A 19,859-nucleotide genomic window follows, 5' to 3' on the forward strand; every position below is an offset into this window, starting at 1 on the left:
CAGTCTTGTCATGGTTAGGCATAGGTGCCGTGATGACATTAGGAGTCTCCGGAGGCTCAATTTCAATTTCCCCCGCATCGATCATATCCTGAACCTTATTCTTCAATGACCAACAATCGTTTGTATCATGCCCGGGGCTATCGGAGTGATATGCACACCTGGCGTTGGGATTATAACGAGAAGAAGTAGTGTTGGGATTCGTAGGAGGATCTCTGAGGGTAATCAAATTTGCCTTTAGCATGCCCTGCAGTGCCTGTGCTAAAGTCATATTGATCTTGGTAAACTGCCTTCTTGGCTTGTCTTGTCTGTGCTGGAAGTTTTGAGATGGCGGTGCTGCAATCGTAACTGCTCCAATGGTAAGGTCACGATTTTTCTTGTTACGACCCTTTTGACCGTACACAGCATTTGATTCGTTCCTCCCCTGGTAGGACCTCTTGGTGCTTGCAGAGGTAGTTGCCTGTATCTTTCCACTTCGAATGCCGCTTTCAACACGTTCACCTGTCAGTATAAGTTCAGTGAAACCCGATGAAGAACTTCCCAGTAGATGGCTGTAGAACGGGCCAGTCAATGTACTCATGAACATGTCCACTAACTCTCGATCAGTCATGGGGGGTTTAACTCTGCCAGCCAAGTCTCTCCATTTTTTAGCATACTCTTTGAAGCTTTCTTTAGATCCCATAGTCATATTCTGCAACTGTAGCCGAGTAGGCGCCAATTCAGAATTATACTGGTAGTGATTGTAGAAAGTTGTCGCTAAATCAGTCCAGGTGCGGATGTTAGAGCTCTCAAGCTGATAATACCATTCCAATTGTGTGCCAGATAGACTCTCTTGGAAGAAATGGATCCATAGTTTCCTATCTGTGGTATGCGGCTGAATCTTTCTCACATAAGCTCTCAGATGCATCTGAGGACAAGACGCACCACCGTACTTAGTGAAAGTGGGGATCTTGAATTTGCGAGGAATGACCACATCAGAGACCAGTCCCAAGCTTTCGAAATCCAAACTGGGCGCCTTCTGACCCTCCATAGCTAGCATTCATTCTTCCAGCAACTTGTACTTGCCATCTCTTAGAGAGTACTGTTCCTTCTCATAATCTTCATCGTCATCCTCAGAGTTGAAGAGATCGACATCCTCTTCTCCTGAATCATTTTTTGTCTCCTCTTCTTGATCCTTCGGAAGTCTAATCTTGACTCCCGCAGCCTGTCCTTTAAGCCTTCTTCCCAGGTTAATGTAACTCACAGGTTTCTTGTCTTTCTTCTTCTCGAGCAAGAGAGCCTTCAGTTCTTTCTGCCCCTTGGATAAGCTCAGCATCATCTCCTGGAATTGAGCATTCTGAGCCTGGAGATCTTTGACAGTTTGTTCGAGGTCCATTTTTCTGTTTAGAAGGAAGACAGTGAGAATATTGATCTCTTTAGGATACCTGTTATGCGATGTTATGTTATGATATGCAATGTATGAAATGTTTTTAAGGACTTTGGGAATTTAACTTTGCGTAAACCACCAAAAAGAGGGAAACTTTTACTAATAATAATTTTTTTTCAATGTTCATTACAAAAGGGAATAATAATAAAAATACAATGAAAGCTCAAGTCTCCCAGGGGCGACTTCTTTTTGGGCGAAGATATGCATTGAGTCTTCGTTCCTCATTAAGTTGGCTGGTGAGCTCTAATACTTTCTTCCTTTCTGCACAGAACTGAGCTTCAAAAGTATCCCTTTCCTCTCTCAACTGGATCCAGGATCTCTTCAGTTCTTCAACATCGGTAGGCATATCTGGATAAGGCATGCCAACTTCTGGTTCAACAATCAGCGGTCCGACTGCAAGATATGGCATGCCAAGTTCACGAGCTCTTGCGCGTACCCATCTGAGATAAGGTTCCATAGGAATAGAGTTTTTCTTCCCTAAAGTACTTCTTTTCACCATGCCCCAAGCTCGTACAAACTTTTGACGGAGATCTTGAGAGTCATTGTCATAGTCAAACACAGTGCTTTGAAGGATTATTTCATGTGGACCATCTCTTCGAGCATAACCAAACTGACGTAGGGCTAGAGCAGGATTATAAGTAATACCTCCTCTTATCCCCATGAGTGGTACGTTAGAGAATTCTCCACAACGGTCGATGAGGATAACATTTTCTCTAAGATTGGGACACCAACAGATGTCTGAATGGGAGAGCGACATTATCCTTTGAGACCATTTCAGATTTTGCTCATTCTTCAAGACTGATTGAGGAAGGTGCGAAATAAACCACCTAGACAATAAAGGTACGCAGCACATGAGAGTCCCTTGCCTTTTCATAGTACAAGTGTGAAGGGAATGCAAAATGTCTCCAAGCAAGGTAGGCACAGGGTTATGAGGAGAAATATCTTAATAGCATTCATGTCTATGAATTGATCCGGGTTAGGGAATAGCACCAAACCATAGATTAGTAATGCTAGGACATCTTCGAAAGCATGGACATTCATAATTTTTAGGAATTCTCGGGCCTTATTTATCAGAAATTTGGCAAGTAAACCCTTAATTCCACTCCTTGTTACCCAATTGGTTTCAATATCGGACTTTGTCATGTGTAAAGCCGCGGCAACTTCTTCAGACTTCGGAATCTTTTCTAAACCACTGAAAGGTGCTTGATCAAGGATAGGTATCCCGAGCATCCTGGAGAATTCTTCTAATGTGGGTACCAACTGATAATCTGGAAATGTGAAGCAATGATGTTTAGGATCGAAGAACTGGAATAGAACCCTCATCATATCTTCCTTGAAACCAGTGGTAACCAAACTGAGGAGAGAACCATGTTTCTTAATGAACTGAGTCTGATCAGGAAGTTCTGACACTAAATCCTTTAGTTGAGGAGAGATTGCTACAAAATTGATCCGGATGGTCTTCCTGGAAGCCATAACCTGTTTAACGGAGCAAAGCTAAATCCCTAAGTCCTTGAAATGGTTAGCACAATGTCATGATGCTATGATGTTATGATGTTATGATGTTTAAATAAATAACAAGCACAAACAAGTCACATAACAATCATCCTTAGGTTTTAAGGCTTGCATGAGTTCCATAGGTAAATACCCTCCCCACTGAAGTTTGGTTGGTTCAACCTGTCCTAGAATAGTAACCGGGTTCTAGAAGGATCTCAAATCATTGACCTTTCTTTAAGTCCACTTCAGTGCAACACCAAGTGGTTGACCGAAGCTTCCCTAAAGTCCAATCTCAAAGAGTGTAGTATCGAGTATCAACCAACCCCAGTCGGAACCGAAGCCAGTTATCTCACTACTTTCTAATGGCTAGGATGAGTCAATTAGGGTTCTAAAGGTCTGGTTAATGCTTTGATGACACCACGCGGAAGCCAAATTTTTCCTCAAGTAAACATGAGGAACATCAGGACCTCCAAAGTGTCACATTAACCGTAGCCATCATTTTAACCATTCCAGTATACGCCGGATAGTCGCGATGATCTATTGCTACTTACCTAAGGTACACTAGATCCGGGTGTAGGATCTTTCACTCAAGCATAAAATACCCAAGCAATCCCTTAAAAGTAAATCAGACAATTTGAATAGGTGATCTTGTTTTTAAGGTAACCTCTCTTTTTAAGTCCCCAGCAGAGTCGCCAGTTCTGTCATACGGTGAACTGACTTTGTGTGTTTTTGCTTTGGAAAGCAAATGTTGCGGTTAGCAAGAGTCGCCACCGACTTTTCTTTTATCCAATAAGGAAAGGTGGAAAAGAACAGGAAAGACCTTAGTTAGATTTCGGATTCGGGAGGTACATTATACAAAGGGAAGGTGTTAGCACCCTTGGTATCCATGGTTATCCATGGGCTCTTAATTGCTTGATCACTTATGTTTTTCTGGAAAAAGTGGTTGTGAATTGTTTAGAAAATGTTTTGAAAAGAGAATTTAACTTTGTAATGATTCTTGTATGAATGTATACAAAGTGGTTATCTCGTTTAGTCTTGAAAGTTGTTTAGAAAAATATAACTCGGTAATGATTCTAGTACGAATGTATACCAAGTGGTTACTTTAAAAAGATATTTTGAAAAGGTGTGAGGTGTGAAAAGTAGTTTTAGTTGTGAGCAAGCATTTAGGAGTTATACCTACCCAAGGTCTTTATGGGCATTTCCTATCCTTATGAGGGTAAAACTGTCCTTACTATTGAGAAGTAAGTAGTTTTATCCTTTGGATGTAAAAGGGTCATCGTAGGGTCATCGATTGGTCATTGAAGGCAACATTTGTAAGGATACCTTAGCATTCGAAGGGACGATCATCATTTAACCGTGGGCTATACCGAAGGGTCATCGAGGGACAAAGGCAACATTCGAGGGACTATGATGATTTAACCGAAGGGTCTTTGCTAAGTGCATCCTCACATTCGCGGGACATGACCATAATACCGTAATATCGTAGGGTAACAAAGAGAGGTCCAAGATCGCATATTTAAAGGCAAAGTTTTACAATTAATTAGATGGCCGTAATCGATTAAGTCATTAGGTCCACATTAAAATTGATGAAATCAATACATTAAAATCAGCTAGATAATTTAGGATGTATCTCCACATTAAAATTAAGTAATTCAGAATCCATCTCCACAAGGGTATCCCACAAATAAAGTGGAATACTTAGCCGGCCGTTTCTTCGGGAATGTGTAAGCCTTTACACAATTCAGCACACGGGTTAGAACATCGAGATAAAGTACAGTTGAAAATTGCACCACAAAATAAACACAACAGTCATAAAGTCAGGCCAAATAATGCAGAATTATAATAAATCTTGATTAGACAAACATAAGGCAAAGGCTTAGCGAGTGCTCGCTACAGGCTCGCTTAGCGATGTGCTAGCGAGCTGCTACGGGTTTTGAGTTTGATAGCAGCATGATCTCCGGCACCCTGAAATTTATGGCATTTAATTACAGGAATAGCATGGACAAACATTCAGGATATTCAGGCATACTTAATTTCACATGTGAAATCAAATTACATATCCGAAAATTTAATCATGATGCCTTATGTATGTAGCGATTACCGATTAAAAGCATAAAACAGTAGTGATGCGCAAACCTGTTTGCAATGGAATTGCAGCTTTGGATTGGCAAATCGGTTCGAATTGGGCGGAGGCAACCTTGGTGCGGATGAGCGGCCTTCAGGTTTTCTTTACTCGGAATTCTCTGGGTTGGTCTCCAGGGTTTCTAGGCCAGAGTTTCTGTCCGTCTTCGTCCGTCCTCGTGACTGAAGTGTCGGTATTTATAGTGATTGTGGTTACCCAATGGGCTCAGAATGAAGCCCGAAAATTCTGATATATCGCAAGCTTCGCTAGGCGAGCGTTGTAGCGAAGGGTTCGCTAGGCGAAGGATTTGCTCGCCTAGCGAGCATGCCAGTTTGGGCCTTTTTCTGGATTGGGTCTGTTGTGAGCTGGGCTTTTGTTCCTTTAAGGTCAGTGCCTTGCAGAATGAGTTGGAGTGCTTCGAGAAATGTTTTGCGAGATTAATGGGCAAATTTTGGGGTATGACACCTTAGAAGAAGCCATGTCTGGAAGAGCTTCTCCAAACGTTCCTTCCATTTACAAATCATTAATCAAGGGGATAATTTCCAATTTAAAATCCATGGTGATATATGAAAAGGAATGGGATTCATACTCCATTCCCTCTCTATCAAAGAAGAAACATTACCCTTTGAATCACTCTTAATGACATAGTAAATGCTGAAATGAAAATTGAAGTGAAGATATGGTACCTTAAAGTATAAGGTCAAAGGCAGTAAAGGAAAGCAGAAAGCCAAAATTCGAAGCTTTAAAGCTTTGAATGAGCGGTAATGGTTACTTCAATAAAATGCTCTCAGAGAAAAGGAAGAAACTCAAAAGAAATAAGAGAAACTCAATATACGAGATTCCAATTTTTTTTCCATATTCACTTTATCCTCATATAGGCAAAAACAATATAGCAGATCAAAATGAATGTAAGAAGCAAGTGTGGATCAACGATCAAAATTCTCATTTGGAACACAATCAAACTCAATTGCCATCAAGTGTATGGTGAGCTACGTCACACCAATCCATACTTTTTCAGGTCACACGTCAAAGAAAAATGATAAAACATTTCGATGATAGAACTACATTAAATGTACATGTTCCCCATTATACTTTGGCAAAACTAAATCAGCGTATGCCAGCTAGCACCTGAATTGCCATTCTTAAGGGCCGACCACGACTACTAAAAGACTCCACCAACATCCAGAGTGTTCGACGAGTCTTAGGGACAACTATTATGTGTTAGCCAAAGGCCCAAGGTCCCACTACTTGGTGTCGTCCAAAGAACCGATAACACGTGGCCCACTCATCAAACCCCATCCATCAAGCCCAATGTATAAATACCTTGATAAAGGATTTTCAGATACACAAACTTTAATCTTCACTCTTATTACAGATTGACGGTTATCTCAAGCCCTAAGTTGACATTAACGTTGAAATGTTAACCATGTAGGTACCCTTCATCCGAATCTTCGTATCAGAGATTAGCAATGCCGATTCAAGATCAACATCGACCAATGATGTTGAGTCAATATCAATGTTTCTGGTTCAAGAAACATCATGATCACAACATTTAATCAATAACATCACATCATAGAATCATTGATGAAACTTTGTTCCATTGTAGCTTATGTGATCTTCTTTAATTACGGTTTCACGATATAACATAATCATTAAATATAACTAAGGATATACCTTGATTATACATGAAATCTAGAAAATTAATTACATTTAACTAACTTTCTTAATCAACGTGAAAGTAGTTATTTTTGCTTATAATTGTGACAAGAAGGAGTAAATAGATAAAACATAGATATTCATACCTGAAATAAACTCATATAGCCGAAAAATTGTCTCGTCTCAAAGGTAGTTGCCTCTCTAGAGGCAATAGATAATATTCTCAATGCAGCACAACCTCATGCTCAATTGAGATGTTCAAAGTCAACAAACAATGATATGTATTTGGCATTGATGTATACACGATACTTATTTGTTAAGATAATACATCCTATAAGATGCGACATATATAACTTATCGACCACCTCACACATAAAATGCTTCACCAGTGACTGATACATATCCCAAAGCAAAAAAAGATGAAAAATAACACCTTTTTTATCATTGAACACCTCAAATACCATCCCCCGTGTAACACTTATGTATGTTTCAATATCCATACATGCATTATTCTAGTTCATCAGCGTATGGGTGAAGAGGTTAACAGCAAGGGGGAGATGGAAAAGGCTTAATACATCATATAGAGCAATCACCATCCCATTAAATTGAAGATGTAAGACAAATGTCTATTTATTATATCGCTTCACAAAAGTAGACAATAAGGGAATGTCAAACACGGCGAATGAATAATCCACAAACAAAAACATGTCATCATCAACGACAACCGCCCTGATCTAATTAGGCATACGGACTTTAGATATTTTCTTAAACTTCAACTAATGAGTAGGAACCTTTAATGGAGCATAATCTTCTAACAAATAAAGCATAAATAATCAGTTACATTCAATTAACCATTAATAAATAAAAAACAACTTAAATTAAAACATTTATGCCCTATCATTGCTATAATCTAAATGCCACATGATTAACATACCCAAAGAGTAAGTGATGCGGTGTTTCGCAAGTATACGAACGCGTCAGAGTAATATAAAAGATTGTCGAATCCATAAAGACCAAGTGTCAATCTATCGTTATCTATTGTTATGGTGTTTATCAAAGGCAATCAGAATAAGTGTTTTTGGAGTGTGCAATGAAAAGTAAAGTGTTGAATAAAGATTAATTAATAAAGACAGGGTTGAATGTAATTCACGTAATCAATTAATAATCCAAGTACTTGCTAATAGAGTTACTTATGGGCAGTGTTTCCTACTTTGAAAAGAACTAATTTAACAGGAACTGTCGCTTTTTTTTCGCGTATTCAGAACCGAGTTGTACTCCCTAATCAAACCTTCTTATTGTCACTTATAAAAAGGCGCGCATTGCGTTAGAGTAGTAAACCTATTTTTAAGAAATATAGTATCTTGACTAAGTTGAAATGTATTATAACCTGAATTTCTTAACCAAAAGAGGTTCTCACGAACCAGACTCTAAACTTATAAACGCGTCCGAAAATAGTTTTAAAATCTATTTTCTTCTTAATGTTAAAATCTCCTAATGAACTAAACAAAGCGCTTTCGCTGTTTTTGAAATAGTTAAAAATAATTAAGTTTAAAAAGACGTTGGACAGCTTTCGATCTTACCCAACGGAATTGAAGTGCGAGAAAATTTAAGTTGAAAGTTAAAATAGCCCTTAAGTGTTTCTACGAACAATTGTACGGATTATCGGTTCAATTACGATCCTTACATTCTAACCCTATAGATTTAGTTAGACATGGTAAAGTAAAAGTGCATTAAAGTAAATAAAAGTAGTGCGAGTGCGGAAAGTAAATAAAAGTAGTGCGAGTGCGAGGAAATAAATAATTTAAAGCGAGTGCGAGAAATAAATAAAGTAAAGCGAGTGCGAGAAATAAATAAAGTAAAGCGAGTGCGGGAAATAAATAAAGTAAAGCAAGTTTGGGAAATAAATAAAGTAAAGCGGGTGCAGGAAAATAAATAAGATAAAGACAAGTAATAAAAACCTGCTCCAATCGGAGGGTTGAATAAATTGCAAAGCGGAAATGAAAATGGCGACAGGATTAACTTCCTTCCAAAGTGCTCAAAACTCGATTACAGACTCTATCACAGACTTGATTACACAACTGTGGTAACACTCCAATGCGAAGCGATTACCACTTTATAAAACTGAATATATGCCTAAGTGAAACAAAGTTGCTCTGAGTTTGCCTCTGCTCTAAGTTTGGATGATTGTAAAAGTGAATTCGAGTTTCTATTTATAAGCAAGTAAAAAGATGGAAATGACTTGGATGCCCTTCAACTTGAAAATGGGAGGGAAACTATTTTCCTCTTGTGGCGCCCGCCACAAGGCCAAAGTGAGGCGCCTTAGTGTAGGTAGTGGGGAACGTGGGAGTTGAGGGAAGTTGAGCTTGGACACGTCATGGCAGGGTCTGTGGCGCCAGCCATGGGGTAGGCCACAAGTACAAAATGTTGAATTTTAGGGTTTTTGGCTCTTTTTCGCTCCTTTTCTCGATCGGGGATCCGATTAAAGTAAAAACCTGAAAACAAAGGAAAACATAACAATAACACAACAAAATAACAATAAAACAACTAGAATGCATGTGAAATCAGAGTCGAAAATACGGTAAATTTCAGTGTTATCAAACTCTCCCACACTTAAACCTTTGCTTGTCCTCAAGCAAAACATTAAAAAGCTCATAAAAGAAAATTTGTTTCAACAAGTGCTTCAGGTAAAAATTCTAAGTTCAAGTCGGGATGCAGTGATAGGTACTAACTGAGTGAACTAAGGGTATCATGATGACACTAATCCGCAAATACGGACATAAACTTCATTCCTATATTAACCAACCCATATTATCCCACAATACCTAAGCCTGCCTCTTCATCTCTTTTTGTGTCCTTTTCATTTAGGCGCAATCACATTAAGCCTGTTATTCGTACATGCTTCGTAGTAGAGTGGCCTATTAGTGATTATGATCTGAGCATGGGGTTTCTGGAACATAAACATGTGTAAACCCTTTTATTGGACCCAAATGTAGTTGTGGGGGATCGGATCGTAATCCGCCCTACCGAGTTCAGTGTCAGATACCTCTGAACCAACTAATAGTGGGTAAGTTTTTCTTTTTTTCTTTTTCTTTTTGTAACAATTTTTTTTACAATTCTTTGGTTTAAATGACTTTGTGAGGATCACCTATACCGAAGTTGCCTTTTTGCTTTTTTTTTTTTTTTGGATCATTCACTTATTTGCATCGGTCCCCTACGTAGAGGATGCGTAGGCCGGAGCTGACTGCTGAGATAAACTACTAAGGACTTATACGAAAATGATGATTAAGGCCATGGTATATGGGGTTTCGGGAATGATTCCTATATTTACGAAGCTTATGGTGTTAAAACAGATACTGATGTTTCGCAAAGTTCTCCCAAGTCACCGCATCCTTACTCGAAACATGTCTTTAAAACCTGAAAACTTTCGAAATAACACTATTTTCTTTTGCAATTTTTTTTTTCGGTGGGGCTAAAGGTATGGGGAGGTAGGATTGTACTAAAGATCTACTATATTTGGTGACTCGTCAAACTCATGCATTATACTAAAAAGCAAAATAAACAACTAAAAGGAAATAACAATAAATAAACTATCTAAAAACAACAAAGAAAAAGCGATAAAGAAAAAATGAGAAAAGCAATAAAGAAAAGACGATAGAGTTTCCTCCCACACTTAAATCGAACATTATCCTCAATGTTTCGAAATAAGATAAGGGAAGAGTTACTTGACAACTTATTGCTGACCACTAGTGCCCTCGCCATCCTGAGGTGGACGACGGGGTCGGGTACGACGACGGTCTCTCTGATCCATCCTCGCCTGCAGGGCATCTTGAGCGGTCCTCACCTCTAGAAGGTTACCTATAATAGAACCTTAAGTGGCTTCAATGAGTGCCATGTGTCTCTGGTGGTAGTGTTGGTGACGGGCTTGTGAATCTGTGATCGTTTGCAGGGACTGTAGAATAGTGTCGTAGGACCTGTCTGTCCTCCGCTGCGACTCTTGCATGAAGCGCATGTTATCCGCCATTTGTTGCTGGATGGTAGAGAGTAGGTCGTCACGCCTCTGCTCTCTATCCATGTGGTCACGCCACATCTCCTATGTAATATAGAAGCCATGAGTGGTACCTGCAGAAGAAGATGGTGCGGTGTGTGGTGGTGAAGGATGATGGGGGGACACATGGGGTACGGGAGATCTCTCTCGCCGATCATATTCATCATCAGTGTCATGTCCCTCCTCATCAGGAATGTTAGGAGGAAGAGGACCCAAAACAGGTGGGGCATCTAAAGCCTAGGTCCAATTCCTTTCATCTCGTACGTCTGTACGTCTAGTGCACGGTAAAACAACAGACGGGATGGCTACACCATGAACCATAAGCATATAGCCTCCTTCTCTCCTCGAACGACACAGTTTCATGTCTCTCAAAATTTTTAAGTTAATTGTGCGAGGAGGTAAGGGGTTTAGGGTAGCCATCTCATTGTTCAGGTTAAGCGCCCGAGCAATAGATGTAATCAATCCACCAAATGAAATCGGTCCCGCTTTATTCAAAGTTAAGGTCATATGAGCAAGCATGAACGGGACCGAATTAATACGTCTATTTGTGAGGCTTCCTTGTAAAAATAGAAGCTCTCTAGCATTAACCTTATTTGGATTCTCCCGGCCAAAAATAGTGCATGCCAACAAATATCTAAAAACTCTAATGGCCGGGTTATAGATAGTTGAGGCAAGAACTCCTTCAAAAGAGTTTATGGAAGTGTTTGATAAGCGCTCCCAGAAGGAAAATACCTCAACAGACCATTCGGAATCCAAATGGGCCTCACAAATAGCACCGTCCCCATGAGGGATTCCTAACAAGCTGGCTAGTTCGTCGGTACTGAATTGGTATTCAACAGCAAACATTCTAAATTTGACAGTACCAACTGTGCTAGCAGTGTTAGGGTTGACAATATAAATTAAGGAACTCAAAAATTCAATTGTCAACCGCTCATAGGTAGGTTCTTTATTGGAAAAGAAATTATGCAAACCTAAATTATCTAATAAATGAAATATGCTATGATAGATACTTAAAGTGTAGAGACAGTTTTCGTCAACATACCTTGTCGGGAGGATTTCCCGATTTTGCAACCGTTCAATAATTTTTCTTTATTTATCCCCCGGTTTCCCTCCTCGAAGAATGAATCCGTTAAACTCCATTTGAAAGCTCTTGAGAAGTGATGAAGAAGATGAAGTGGTTTGTGAAAAGGTTGGATTTTTACAAAATCCGACGGATGAAATCGAAAATGGAAATTGGAATAATGATTTGTATGGTGGTAGTTAGAAAAGTATGAGCTTTTTGTGGGTTCAAGGATGTTTTTCCAAGGTGAAAAAATGGGTTTGGAAGGTTGTAAGTTGCAAAAATGGTGAAGAAAGGGGTTCTGCCCTGACCTTTTACAGACGTTGTGGCGGGTGCCACAAGGCAAAATCTGGTTGGGCCGGATTTTGGTCCTTTGGCTTGGGCTTCTCTTGTCTTTTGGCTTTTAGGGGTCCGGATAGCATTTGTCTTGTGATTTTCCTAGTATCTTTGACTTGCATAATTTTATAAAGATAAAAACAAAAAATAAAAATGAAACTGAAACAAAAACAAAAATTAAATATAAATAAATAAATAACTGAAAAATTAAAATGCAAATAAAATAAACATAGAACATATATAGATAAAAATAGAAATACTAATGTATAAATTTTATGTAATATTCCAAATGCGATAATATAAGATGAGTTATGTAATTACGAGAAATATAAAAAGGAGATAAAATAAGATTAAATGGTGAGATCATATAGTGGGGATGCCATCTTCCTGAGAGGAACCACAGAGCATGGCTACTTCTTGCTTGAGCTTTGCGATCTCCTGATATAGACAGTCGGCTTTAGTAGCATGGGTGAGATCAGACACTCCCATCTGTAAAGTGAGGTCTGCCACCTCTTGTCTAAGCGCTGCGATCTCTCTACGACACTCAGCAATCTGAGTGCAGATATCGGGTGTCTGCAATGAAAGATTATTAGAGAAAATAGTGATTCTGGGAGATGGTGGTGTAGGTGTGTATTCAGCAATGAGTGGTGATCTCGGTTCCTCAACGGTCTCTCCCTGGCCCTCAAGAGCATAACTCCAATTCGCTGGATCATGCACACTGGTCATCATAGGATCTGGCAATGTGAAATAGTGAATAGCCTCGCTGTCGACTAGCAGTCGGAACTGACATGGGTGGAAAGAGGCTCTCCTCATTAATCCTCGGGTCAAACAGAAATCGATGTCCGTGGTAGTGTACCCACAGTAGGTCCGAAGATGTAACAACTTTCGAGACAAACCTAAAGCAACAGCAATCTGCGTGATGATTCCGCCAACATGGATGACTCCTTCGGTAGATCTGGAGATACCGCTAAGACTGTATAACAAGAAGTTCCCACATGCGACTGGGCGAGACTGGGATGCACAAAATAACAGGAAAATCTCTTCTTCACTCAGTAGTGTCTCTGCATCTGGCCTTCCCAGGAAGGAATGTGTTAATATCATCTGAAAGTATCTGAAGGTGGGGTTATGTATGACATGAGACAGCTGCATAGATGGATTCTGGCTTCCGCCACCCGATATATCACTCCAAAACTTCTCAACCTCCTTACCCAGGAAATATCCCATAGGTGTCTCCGGGATAGCATCAGCAGTGGTCTGGAAACCCAATAAGTTGCTGAACTCTTTTTGGTTGAAGGAGTACTCAAATCCGAAAAGCCTGAAAGCAGCATTCCTATCTGGTCCAGAATATGGGTCATAGTCGAATGAACTCAGGAACTCCAAAGTCAGGTTCCTGTAGGTGTTACTCAAGTCATCAGCAAACTCGTCCCAGTGAATCTGGTGGCTAAGGAATCAGATATTAGGCTCGATACCCAGTGCCTCCATACAGTGCTGATCAGGATAACGTGTGGGTGCCATAGGGCGCTGATACAAAGCAATGTAGCGCTCCCTCTGAGCATTGTCTCTATAGGTCACGTGCATGTCATCGAAATCTTGCATCCTGTAAAAGTTAAGAAAGTGATCCTGAAAATACAAACCATTCAAATCTTAGTCTCAATGAAAAATATGATGAAATAAAATAAAAATAAATAATTGCGAAAAAGTAAAATGAAAGAAAAACCATGGGTTGCCTCCCACGCAGCGCTTGTTTAATGTCATTACCTTGACGATTAGAATTTATACACCTGTAGTAGTAGGAATCGGTGGATCAATCAGGGTGTGGCTCGAGTAGTATGCTGGAATGTCTCCTCCTTCGTAGAGCTTCAGTCTTTGTCCATTTACGATGAATGGACTACAGGTATCGTTCTTGATTTCTACGGCTCCAGATCTCATAATCTTTGATACTTCGAAAGGACCGGTCCATCTTGAACGTAGCTTTCCAGGGAAGAGTCGTAACCTAGAGTTAAAAAGGAGAACATGATCGCCTATATTGAAGTTTTTCTTTACTATTCTTTTGTCGTGATAGGCTTTTGTCCTCTCTTTATATATTTTTGCATTCTCGTAGGCAGATTGCCTAAGTTCTTCTAATTTATGAAAGTCTAGGGTACGCTTTTCTCCGGCGGCTAGGTAGTCTAAATTCAAAGTTTTAATAGCCCAATAGGCTTTATGCTCTAATTCGAAAGGTAAGTGACAGGATTTTCCATAGACTAGTTGATAAGGAGTAGTTCCTATAGGGGTTTTGAAAGCGGTTCTATAGGCCCATAATGCTTCTTAAAGCTTCTGAGACCAGTCTCTCCTAGAAATATAAACAGTTTTCTCTAGGATTTGTTTTATCTCCCTATTAGATACTTCTACTTAGCCACTAGTCTGTGGGTGGTATGGTGTTGCTACTCTATGCATAACTCCATATTTTCTTAAAAGTTTGTCATATATTCTCGATATAAAGTGTGATCCTCCATCGCTTATGACTAAACATGGTGTTCCAAATCTAGGGAATATATAGTTTTTAAATAGTTTGATTACTACCCAAGTGTCGTTTGTGGGTGCAGTTATAGCTTCAATCCACTTAGATACATAGTCTACAACTACTAAGATATACCTGTTTCCTAAGGATGGTGGAAAAGGTCCCATGAAATCTATACCCCATACGTCAAAGAGTTCTACTTCCTGAATGTTTCTTAGAGGCATTTCATCACGCCTTGAAATGTTTCCAGTGCGTTGGCATCTATCACATTTGACAATGCAAGCATAGACATCACAACACATGGTAGGCCAGAATAGGCCAGCTTGAAGAATCTTGGCGTATGTCTTAGAGGTGTTCGCATGTCCACCATAAGGTGCAGAATGACAATGCTCGATAATATTATTTACCTCTTCTTCTGGAACGCAGCGGCGAAAAATGCCATCTTTACCCCTTTTGAAAATGAGCGGTTCGTCCCAATAGAAGCTTCTCACATCGTGGAAGAATTTCTTCTTGCGGTGGTAGTCAAGATCAGGGGGTACTATATCAGCAGCTAGGTAATTAACGAAATCTGCATACCAGGGTACGTTACTTATTGCTAAGGAATTTTGAGGGTGCTCATAAGGATCTAGGTTATTATCTTCAATGGTTTCTACTCTAGCGACCAGTCTATCATAAGCGAAGTCATCATTTATGGGTACTAGTTCAGGTTTTAGATGTTCTAGCCTAGAAAGGTGATCGGCTACTACATTTTCAGTGCCTTTTTTATCTCTTATATCTAAATCAAACTCTTGTAGTAATAGAATCCATCGGAGTAACGTGGGCTTGGCATCTTTTTTACTTAATAGGTAACGAATGGCAACATGATCAGTGTAAACTATGATTTTTGCTCCTACTAGATAAGATCTAAATTTGTCTATAGAGAATAGTACAGCGAGTAATTCTTTTTCAGTTGTTGCGTAGTTAAGTTGGGCAGCATCTAGGGTTCTACTGGCATAATAAATGGCATGTAATTTTTTTATCTTTCCTTTGTCCTAGAACGGCTCCAACTGCATAATCACTAGCATCGCACATTATCTCAAAAGGTTCCGACCAATCAGGTGGTTTCATAATGGGTGCAGATACTAATGCTTGCTTTAAAAGATTAAATGCGTCATTACATTTTTCATCAAAAATGAATTCAACATCTTTCATTAAAAGTCCAGTTAAAGGTTTGGTTATTTTGGAGAAGTCCTTAATGAAACGTCGGTAGAATCCAGCGTGTCCAAGAAAGCTTCGGACTTCTCTGATGGTTTTTAGGGGTTTTAGGTTTTCTATAACTTCTATTTTAGCTTTATCTACCTCTATACCTTTTTCGGAAACTATATGTCCTAAAACTATTCATTCGGTTACCATGAAATGACATTTTTCCCAATTTAGCACAAGGTTCACCTCCACGCATCTCTCCAGGATTCTCTCAAGGTTAGCAAGACAATTGTGGAAATCAAATCCGCAAACCGAGAAATCATCCATAAACACTTCCATGATACCATCTAGGTAATATGCAAAGATTGACATCATGCATCGTTGGAAAGTAGTTGGGGCATTACAGAGGCCGAACGACATTCGTCTGTAGGCAAAAGTTCCATAAGGGCATGTAAAGGTAGTTTTTTCTTGATCTTCGGGGTGAATAGGTATTTGGAAGAATCCAGAGTATCCATCTAGATAGCAGAAGTAAGAGTGTCTGGTTAGACGCTCCAACATCTGGTCTATAAATGGTAAAGGGAAATGATCCTTCCTAGTTGCTTTATTTAATTTTCTATAATTTATACACATCCGTCATCCTCCTTCTAAACGTTTTGCTACATGTTCGCCTTTATCGTTTTGCACGACTGTGATGCCTCCCTTTTTAGGTACTACATGCACAGGGCTCACCCACTTACTATCCGAGATCTGGTAGATTATACCTGCCTCAAGTAACTTAAGAACTTACTTTTTAACAACATCACTCATTATAGGGTTTATTCTTCTCTGATGTTCCTTAGAGGGTTTTGAATCTTCTTCGAGCGAAATCTGATGCATGCATACGGATGGGCTTATACCTTTCAGGTCAGAGATATTATATCCTAAGGCTGAGGGATATCTTCGTAAAACGTCTAAAAGTTGGTTTGTTTCCTCTTGGCTCAAGGTAGCACTAACTATAACTGGACGATTCATCTTTTCATCAAGGAACTCGTATCTCAGGTTCTTAGGCAGTTCCTTAAGTTCTAAGGTTAATTTCTTAGGGCATGGCATAGGATCTGGGGTAAGGGATAAACATTCGTAAAGGTTATCATCGATGTAGGGTTTCTTAAAGTCATCATCTTCCCTTATGAGAGTTGATGGTAACTTAATTGTTTTTATAATTTCTTTTTGTTCTAATTCTCTAACACATTCATCAATGATATCTAAGGCATAACACGAATCTCCCATCACAGGTGCCATAAGAAATTTCGAAAGTATAAATTCTATTTTCTCGTCACCTACCTCAAATGTCAACTTTCCTTTATTGACATCTATTATGGCTCCTGCAGTCGATAAGAATGGTCTACCTAGAAGGATTGGTATATCATTGTCCTCTTTGATGTCCATGACAACAAAGTCAGTAGGGATAAATAACTGACCTATCCTAACAGGAACATCTTCTAAAATGCCTATCGGATACTTAACATATCTATCGGCTAACTGAAGTGACATCTTAGTGGGTTGTAATTCTCCTAAGTTTAACCTCTCACAAACTGCTAAAGGCATTAAGCTCACACTAGCTCCTAAGTCTATAAAAGCTTTTTCGATGACATGATTACCCAAAAGGCAAGGAATGGAGAAATTTCCAGGATCTTTATCTTTCTTTGCTAATTTGTCCTCGGAAATAGCATTACATTCCAAAGGCTTCAGATCATCAAGTCTACGTTTGTTGGTAAGGATGTCTTTGAGAAACTTTGCATAAGAAGGTATTTGGGTGATGGCTTTTGTGAAAGGGATTTCTACATGAAGTTTTTCTATAACTTTAATAAATTTTTGATACTGTTTATTGATCTGGGTTTGTTTGAGTCTTTGCGGATATGGTATGGGTGGTTTATATGGCAGGGGTGGTACATAAGTTTTATCTTTAGGTTCTTCTCCTTTTTCTCGACCTTCCTGGTTTTCAGATTCCTCTGGTTCCTTTACTTCGTTTGTGGGTTTGGTACATTCCTTAGAAGTTTCGGGTTCACTCAATCTAGGGTTTGGTGGCTCATCATAAGCGTTCCCACTTCGTAGGGTAATGGCATTGGCTTGTCCTCTCGGATTTTGTTGAGGTTGTCCAGGAAATTGTCCTCCAGGTGTAGTCTGAGAGGCTTGGTTTAAAGCTACCTGAGAGATCTGGGTTTCAAGCATCTTAGTATGAGTAACTATTTGGTCAACCTTGGTTCCTAGCTGAGTAATCAATTCGTTAACATGAATGTTTCAGTTCATGAACTCCTTGTTTTGTTGGGTTTGAGCGGTGATAAAATTTTCCATAATTTTCTCAAGGCTCGGCTTTGGTGGCACAAGTTGCATAGGTTGATTTGATCTAGGGGCTTGATAACTAGGTCTCGGAGGTGCATTATTTTGAATAGGGTTATTGTTTTTATAGGAGAAGTTTGGATGATTCCTCCATCCAGTGTTATAGGTATTCGAGTATGGGTTCCCTTGGGTGTAGTTCACTTGCTCAGAGTGGGTTTCATTTAATAGACTGCATTCTGTAGATTAGTGTCCTTTGGTTCCACATATCTCACAATCTGACGAAACTGCTGCTACAGTATTCGGGTTTATGCACATATGCTCGACTTTAAGGGCTAATGCATCCATTTTAGCTTGCATCATGTCTATAGAGCTTAGTTCATGCACTCCTCCTTGGGCTTCCTTCTTCTCAACTGTCGCTCGTTCGACTCCCCATGATTGATGGTTTTGAGCCATATCTTCGATGAGGGGACTAGCTTCAGGATAAGGTTTGTTCATCAGAGCACCGTCTGCGGCAGCGTCGATGGTCATCTTTGTGTTGTAATGAAGTCCATTATAGAAGGTTTGAATGATTAACCAATTTTCTAAGCCATGATGTGGGCATGCTCGTAACAACTCTTTATATCTCTCTCAAGCTTCAAACAACGATTCTCCTTGGTTTTGGGTAAATCTAGTTATATGGTTTCGAAGAACGGCGGTCTTACTCGGGGGAAAATATCTAGCAAGAAAAACTCTTCTAAGGTTATCCCAAGTCGTAATGGATTTGGATGGAAGGGAATCTAACCATGATAGAGATTTATCTCTGAGGGAAAAAGGAAATAATCTTAAACGTATTGCCTCAAGAGAAACTCCATTGGTTTTAAAAGTGTCGGCTAATTGAAGAAATATTTTTAAATGTTGGTTTGGGTTCTCAGTAGCGAGACCTGCGAATTGTCTCTGTTGCACTAGTTGCAACAGGGATGGTTTAAGTTCAAAATTATTAGCTGGGATGGTTGGGTTTACTATACTAGAACTAGGTTCTTCATTAGATGGTTGAGCGAAATCCTTAAGAGGTCTTTGGTTTTGATCTTCGGCCATAGCTCTCTTAATTCTATGATAGAATAAACGTGCGCGAGCGTAACGTTCAGGTTCCGCCAAAGGGTATACTAAGCTTAAACTTCCGGTGCTGCGAGTTCTTCGCATTGACCGGCGGGAAATAGCCTAAGTCTAAACGATATAACAACAGGAAAATGAAATTTGACGAAATTGGTCCCCGGCAACGGCGCCAAAAACTTGATGCGGTGTTTCGCAAGTATACGAACGCGTCAGAGTAATATAAAAGATTATCGAATCCACAGAGACCAAGTGTCAATCTATCGTTATCTATTGTTATGGTGTTTATCAAAGGCAATCAGAATAAGTGTTTTTGGAGTGTGCAATGAAAAGTAAAGTGTTGAATAAAGATTAATTAATAAAGACAGGGTTGAATGTAATTCACGTAATCAATTAATAATCCAAGTAGTTGCTAATAGAGTTACTTATGGGCAATGTTTCCTACTTTGAAAAGAACTAATTTAACAGGAATTGTCGCTTTCGCGTATTCAGAATCGAGTTGTACTCCCTAATCAAACCCTCTTATTGTCACTTATAAAAAGGCGCGCATTACGTTAGAGTAGTAAACCTATTTTTAAGAAATATAATATCTTGACTAAGTTGAAAAGTATTATAGCCTGGATTTCTTAACCAAAA

General features: G+C 39.4%; 1 non-coding gene across 1 annotated transcript; it reads left to right on the plus strand.

Annotated features, from left to right (window-relative positions):
- Window positions 1–18,717: 18,717 nt before the first annotated feature.
- LOC127077773 (small nucleolar RNA R71) lies at window positions 18,718–18,824 on the plus strand. The gene has a single exon (XR_007787546.1). It is a non-coding gene; the product is annotated as a small nucleolar RNA R71 (small nucleolar RNA).
- The last annotated feature ends 1,035 nt before the right edge of the window (window positions 18,825–19,859 follow it).

Source organism: Lathyrus oleraceus, chromosome 4 (genome assembly GCF_024323335.1).
Source record: "Lathyrus oleraceus cultivar Zhongwan6 chromosome 4, CAAS_Psat_ZW6_1.0, whole genome shotgun sequence".
Classification (NCBI taxonomy): domain Eukaryota; kingdom Viridiplantae; phylum Streptophyta; class Magnoliopsida; order Fabales; family Fabaceae; genus Lathyrus; species Lathyrus oleraceus.